We start from the raw sequence: 7,776 nt of genomic DNA, 5'->3' as shown, positions 1-7,776 counted from the left end.
AACAAGAACATACATACAAGAGGATTACAATGTGCTTATTTAACATTCATTATTTAACAATGGATACCACCCGCACCATGTTGGAGACCACTGTGCTACAGCATATGATGCCACAGTTATACACTGTGAAAAATTTCTGTAGAAATTACAGTATTACTGGGTATTACTAGCTGCCAGTAACTTACTGTAGATTTTACATTTATGTTATTTACTGGCAACATTTTGTTTAAAGTTAAATGAACATGAAACATTTTTAGACTTTATCTTCTACAGTAAGTTACTGGCAACCAGCTGCAAAATTACAGCAATTTTTTTACAGTGTAATTAAAATTCAACATTTCAGTGATAAGCAGGTCCAGAAAAAACACTGGGAAAAAATATTTTATACAGTGTTTGGCAAATAAATAGCATCCTTAGCACAGTGCCTAAGCATTGTTGCTTCATGTTTGTTCTGTTTAGAATAAAAAAGTAATGATCTAGAAATACATGTTTACATCATCTAGAAGCAAAATCTATCTTTGCAAAATACATTTTTTATATTGAAACCAGATTTTCTCTGAAGTAGTTTCCTCTAAATAGCTCAGTAGTACAGAATTGTATTAGTAGTGCAAAGGTCATGAGTTTGATCCAACACATGTACTGACAAAAAAAAACATTTAAACATTGTAATGCACCATTTGGATAAGAGCATCTGCCACATGTAAATAATCGTATTGTGCAACATGTCTAGATAGCAGAATAAACATTTATTTAATCATGTCATTTTTAGGAATCCTTCTGAAAAAAAAGTCAATTTTGGTAATAGGATCTTGTGAAATTCAACCAAATACACATCACACAAAGCAAAAACCCACACACTCTTATCTGAATCAAGGATCTAGACCGCCCTCTTCCATGAGTCAAGTAATAAAAGAGATGAGTGGTAGAAGTATAGATAAACATACAGGTGGGGGATTTTAAAACTGCACTGCTCACCAAGTCTCTATATATGACCAATTTCCTGTAAGTGCTCGTAACTGCTTCATATATATTTGCCGAACAGACAAACAAGTGACCACTCATACTTTGATGTTGGACCAAACCAATAACACAAATTTCAAATAAATCAAAGGCTGAAAACATGTTTAATATTTTTACCATTTGTGCAGAAAAAGATGTGCAATTAACTAAAAGCAAAGGATGTTCACGGTTTCCACAATCTTTATCAAGCTAACTGATCTACATGTGGTTGCTGTTGTTCCCTTTGACACAAAAAACAAGTTTCATCTGCTATCAGCAGTAAAAACTGGCTAACAAATAAAAAAGACATGCATGAATTATTTCAATTTCTGCATTTCGCAAACACTTTTATCCAAAGCGACTTAAAGTGCACAAGGTATACAATTGTATCAGTATGTGTGTCCATGGGTTCGAACCCACAATCTTTTGAGATATAGGGATGGATGACTGTTGTAATAGGCTAAATGAAATTAAGTGTGTAGATTATGTTGAGGCATGACAGTTTTATGTTACGCTGCAATGTGTTTCCTAAGTTGGGCCTCCTGACGTTGAAGTCTCTGAGGTGTGAACATGTGCCTTCCTGTGCGTGTGAAAGAGAGATCTCACAACACACATGAGACATTTTTAAATATAACTTTACCTAAAACCGTAAAAATACCATATACATCGTTGAATATAGGAACTCGTGACAAATGTGAAATTTAAACTGAAAAGACGTTTCCTTGAAAGACTTACAAAGAGATTAAATGACTTGTCATTGGCTTCTGAGATGTATCATGTGAAACTGTGCCCTCATTTCTCAACAGTCTCGGAGACTTCAGAGTAATCTAAGAAAAGTGCTAGTTTCCTTAAAAAAGTTCCCACCACAAGTTCCCACCACACGTTTTGCACTTGTTATGGTACATTTTAACTGTGAACTGTGTAAACAACAACTGAATTTTGCCATGAGAGTAGCATCACATACTCCAGAGTCATTTTTCAGGCCGCCAATAACAAAGAATTCACGTCTGGGCTGTGAGAGGAAGACTTTCTGTGTAAACTGAATTGGTTTGTTGATTAAGGCAGTATTGCCAGTTCATCCTCTATAAATAATTACTTGATTTATTAGTTTTCATTACAGAATAAAAATGTATTAAAACACATTCAATGCTGCTAAGTAGTGATAGGACATATTTCTCTATTACTTAAATTTGATGTTTGTAATAAAAAAGACACTCAGTGTCACTCAATGTAAAGCCAAAGTCTGACAGACAGTAAAATGACCAATCATTATTCACCTTTTAACATGACGTTATGTTGTGTCGCACACAACACCACACACAGTACTATGAGATGTCAAATCCACATACATTTTTGTATTGTAAATATTCATAATAAATTGATATAAGGGTATATTTATAAATGTTATGCATAACAAATGTATTTTTACTTTTTACCAATTTTCTGTTTGTCTTTTATTAATAACATTTGTGTTATATCGGCCTCACATCGGCCAATCCGCAATACAGCTTTCTTAATATCGGTATCTACATCGGCTATAAAAAAAACCCATATCGGTCAACCACTAATTGTTTAGTGGTTGGCACTGCTAGTGTACTTTATTTTTTTTTTAAATATATACAATATTTAAAAAAAAATAAACACCTCTTTTCGCCAGTACTTCTCTATTTATTGCAAGCATGATACAATGTAAAATTGTGAATAGCACTAAAACAATTGCATTGAATTGAATTAAAATTACCAATGGACCATCAGTGATTTTACGTTTAAAGAGGTTGACCTTTGTGAAATTCAACGATACATGTTAAATCTATTTTTAACTTAAGGAAGTGAAACTTTTATGCCCCACTTTTCTTAGCCACTTGTACAGCATCTGACATTAGAAGGGATTCACTAAACTTCAAGATCACTATGTGTTAGAAATTATATATTGTATACTCACTATTTACACATAATACTTTGCAGTTTTCTTGTTTATTAATAAGTAAATTATATGTATTATTTCTTTGACATTTCACTGGAAAACTACATTAAAACGGCAAGTTGCCGCACCCCAATTTGCTGTATACAACGCCCTAAAAGTATATACATTTGAAAGTGCATACTGTACATTTCATTGCATATACCAGAATGGTTTGGAAGTACTGGGACAGTGACACATAACAGAAGTGATCATTTTTGCCTAGATGCACATTCTAATAATTAACAATCACACACAAAATACAACTTGTATTTTAATTTTGTAAAAATTTAACTTTTTTAAAAATGTTTTTAAATTTATAGAGTGTTTATTTGATGTCTTCACTGTAAATATTTTGCTGTAATTATGCAGCTGGTTGCCAGTTACTTACTGTAGAAGATAAAGACTGAAAATGTTTCATGTTCATTTAACTTTAAACAAACTGTTGCCAGTAAATAACATAAATGTAAAATCGACATTAAGTTACTGACAGCTAGTTGCCAGTAATACCCAGAAATACTGTAATTTCTTCAGAATTTTTTTACAGTGTATATGCAAATGTACATTATTAACAGTATTAACCTACAGAGTAGGAGTGCAGAATGTGAAAATATAAATGAGACTATGTATATGATATCTGTATACGCAAAAGTACAGTATTAACTTATGTGCAAAAACAGTATTGCAGTAACATGCAGTAAGTGCAAATACAAGATAACAATGGCAGCAAAAACATTAACAGATGTGCATGTGGAGGAGATATGGAAATTATGCTGGAAAACTGTCACTGGGAAAGCACAGCGACTGCTTCTTAAAGTACACCTATTTCATTGCTAAAAAACAATGTTATTTTGTGTGCTTGGTATAATACACTCACCTAAAGGATTATTATTATTTCTCATTAATGCAATTATTTAATCAACCAATCACATGGCAGTTGCTTCAATACATTTAGGGGTGTGGTCCTGGTCAAGACAATCTCTTGAACTCCAAACTGAATGTAAGAATGCGAAAGAAAGGTGATTTAATCAATTTTGAGTGTGGCATGGTTGTTGGTGCCAGACGGGCCCGTCTGAGTATTTAACAATCTGCTCAGTTACTGGAATTTTTAACGCACAACCAGTTCTAGGGTTTCCAAAGAATGGTTTGAAAAGGGAAAAACATCCAGTATGCCGCAGTCCTGTAGGCGGAAATGCCTTGTTGATGCTGGAGGTTAGAGGAGAATGGGCCGACTGATTCAAGCTGATAGAAGAGCAATTTTGACTGAAATACCCACTGGTTACAACCGAGGTATGCAGCAAAGCATTTGTGAAGCCACAACAAGCACAACCTTGAGGGGGATGGGCTACAACAGCAGAAGACCCCACCAGGTACCACTCATCTCCACTAGAAGTAGGAAAAAGAGGCTACAATTTGCATAAGCTCGCCAAAATTGGACAGTTGAAAACTGGAAAAATGTTGCCTGGTCTGATGAGTCTCGATTTTTGTTGAGACATTCAGATGGTAGAGTCAGAATTTTTAGCTTAAACAGAATGAGAACACGGATCCATCATGCCTTGTTACTACTGTGCAGGCTGGTGGTGTTATGGTGTGGGGGATTTTTTCTTGGCACACTTTAGGCCCCTATAGTGCCAATTGGGTATCGTTTAAATGCCACAGCCTACCTGAGCATTGTTTCTGACCATGTCCATTCCTTTATGACCACCATGTACCCATCCTCCAATGGCTACTTCCAGCAGGATAATGCACCATGTCACAAAGCTCAAATAATTTCAAATTGGCTTCTTGAACATGACAATGAGTTCACTGTACTAAAATGGCCCCCACAGTCACCACCAGATCTCAACCCAATAGAGCATCTTTGGGATGTGGTGGAACTGAAGCTTTGTGCCCTGGATGTGCATCCCACAAATCTCCATCAACTGCAAGATGCTATCCTATCAATATGGGCCAAAATTTCTAAAGAATGCTTTCAGCACCTTGTTGAATCAATGCCACGTAGAAGTTCTAAAGGCGAAAGGGGGTCAAACACAGTATTAGTATGGTGTTCCTAATAATACTTTAGGTGAGTTTACAATGTGTTCGCGTCACGTGGTTTATGGTTAAAAAACACATTATTTTTCACATACCGTACATTTTTGTACCTCTAGATTTCACTCTCTTCCTTTGAAAAGCTCTGTGTCCCTGATTGGCCAGCTAATCTGTACATTTTGATTGGCCTGAATATCTCTTATGTCAGCCGGAAATGTGATGCTCCTTACCATGTTTGAAAGATTCGGTCACAATGCAATGCTACAGGAGTTACTTTCAGGCTGTGAGAAAAGAGATTTACGTTGGATACGATAACTCGCTTGATCTTTTACTTTGGGGTATGTACCTTTTGCATATTGTAACATGTACTAATACACTTACACACCAAAGGAAATGTAAAAACGTGAATCGGACAATACAGTAGGTGCTCTTTAAAGGGATAGTTCACCCAAAAATGAAAAGTCAAGTTGTTCTAAACCTGTATGAGTTTCTTTATTCTGTTAACACAAAAGTAGATACTATCCCTTTAAATAAGATTGTAATGATTGACAGAATTAAATGTTTAGGCATCTACCTTTGTTAGGTGCCCAAACTACGTTTAGAACTTCATACATAAATCCAGCAAAGCAGCCTTTGTGCTTTCACATCAGAGTTTGCTGCACGTACCATGCAGCATACCACCAGTAAAACAATCTAAAATTTACATTTGACTATCAATGTAGTTTATATAACTGTGATTTGTTTAATCCATGCACATTATTTTCATGCTCTGATCCATGTAGCCTGATGACAAGTTAGGGTGTGTGTAGAGCAATTGTTTTTTCCCTGCGGTTGGTGTATTTTTTCAATTGTTTCCAATGGAAGCACCAAGCTTTTAAAAAATGCCAGCAGCTGGTGGTTTTTGTCCGTGCTAAGCGCAAGTGCTCTGCGTTTTTTCCGCATTATGTGATGAGTGCCCAAATATGAAAGACGTTCAACTTTGGGTGGAACGCTCACCTCGTCAGTGTCGCTTTCAATCCGATGTCCAATCACAGTAGAGGTGGGGCGGGACAAATATCACAATGATCAAACAATGACAGATAAACAAAATAGAAGTATCATAGAAACCAAAGCGCTTAACTGAAGAAAATCTGCCAAGTGTCCACAGTTGGCGTCCACCTGCTGTTTTCACCTACCTTTTGGTTTTCATGCCCTTTAATAGACATAGAAGTCCATGGCATGTAAACTAAAGCGCTTAAGCCTAGAGGGGTCGCACATGAGTCGAGTCGTGTCTAGGACAACTCGGAAGTATCGTAAATCGGAAGTGCACATTAAATAGGGCAAGCTTAGTCAGATAGCATCTACTTCAAAATGCAAAATATATGTTAGCAGCCAATGTTAATCGTTAATGATTTGGGACAAGTATGATGTTATTTAATGTTAAACTATGTGAGTGGCGCTCTGTGATACGACGGGGATTTGAGCAACTTCCTGAGTCAAAGCAGTGGAATTGCAATTAAATGGCAATTGGAAGAAACGCTGGCAAGCGCCTACAGTTAGGGTCCGCCAGGCATTTTTAGCTGCATTTAAACGCTTTGGCGTCGCCATTTGCACGGATGTGCAATCACATATGCAGACTGCTAGTAGATTCATGCCTGTAACTCGCAATGCAACAGCCGAAGAAGAAGCAGTTTTGTCAGGTAACCCACAAAAGAAGAAGGTTGTTGTCTATGTTATTTGAGAAAAAACAGTAGTGATGGAGGTAAATAGACGACTTTTGTTGCAATTTGAGTTAAATATCACTACTCAACGGCCCATCTTTAAAAAAGACAGGGGGCTGCTCGAGCAATCGATTCCAAAACCAACACAAAGTAAAGGATAGAAATTGTTCACTGGAACAACTGTGGTGCTTGTAACATCAGAGCTGATATATAAATATGAGAAAATGAATAAAAGAACAATCTCTTAAATATGTCCTATTATACATAATCTTTTAATTTAAACAATACAGAAATCTCAAGGTTTGTATTTTATTCCTCATCCAGTGGTACATTCAATACAAATTTTAGCCAAAAATTCTGAATCGTAATGGTAAATGGCCTGCGTTTTATATAGCGCTTTCATAGACCAATGGCCATCCAAAGCGCTTTACAATTTGCTTCACATTCACCCATTCACTCACACATTCATACACCAACGGCAGTGTCAGCCATGCAAGGCGCCATCCAGCTCGTCGGGAGCAGCTGGGGTTAGCCGTCTTGCTCAAGGTCACCTCGACACTTGGTCAGGTGGAGCCGGGGATTGAACCACAAACCTTTCGATTTGTAGACAACCCACATGAACCACTGAGCCACTGGAACCATAAAATAATTTGTGGTTCCATACTGTACTTTAAGAGTGTCAGATAAAAAGTATAGGCTGCTACCCAGTCTCACAAGGTTTCGTTATATAGTCACGTAATTATTCCATTCATTTTTCGTGATATTATCACTTATTGGTTACTCAACTGCTTTTTTCTATTTTTAAACCATTGTCGCTTCGGTTTAGGGTTAGATTTGGTGCTTGCATTAGAATCTCACTTTATGTATTGGTTTATACTATTTTTTCTGATAATTTTTTTTATATGTCGCCTGGCGTTAGGGTTAGAGTTGAGTTTGGGCAGGGATGTCATTTTATGTAAATCTAACCCTAAACCAAAGCGACAATGGTAAGAAAATAGGACAAAACAGTTGAGTAACCAATACGTGATAATCACGAGAAAATAAGAATTCGTTACACGATCACGAGAAACACGGAAATTCTTGATA

Source organism: Misgurnus anguillicaudatus, chromosome 22 (genome assembly GCF_027580225.2).
Source record: "Misgurnus anguillicaudatus chromosome 22, ASM2758022v2, whole genome shotgun sequence".
In the NCBI taxonomy this organism is placed as follows: domain Eukaryota; kingdom Metazoa; phylum Chordata; class Actinopteri; order Cypriniformes; family Cobitidae; genus Misgurnus; species Misgurnus anguillicaudatus.
Note: the sequence above shows the minus strand (reverse complement) of the source record.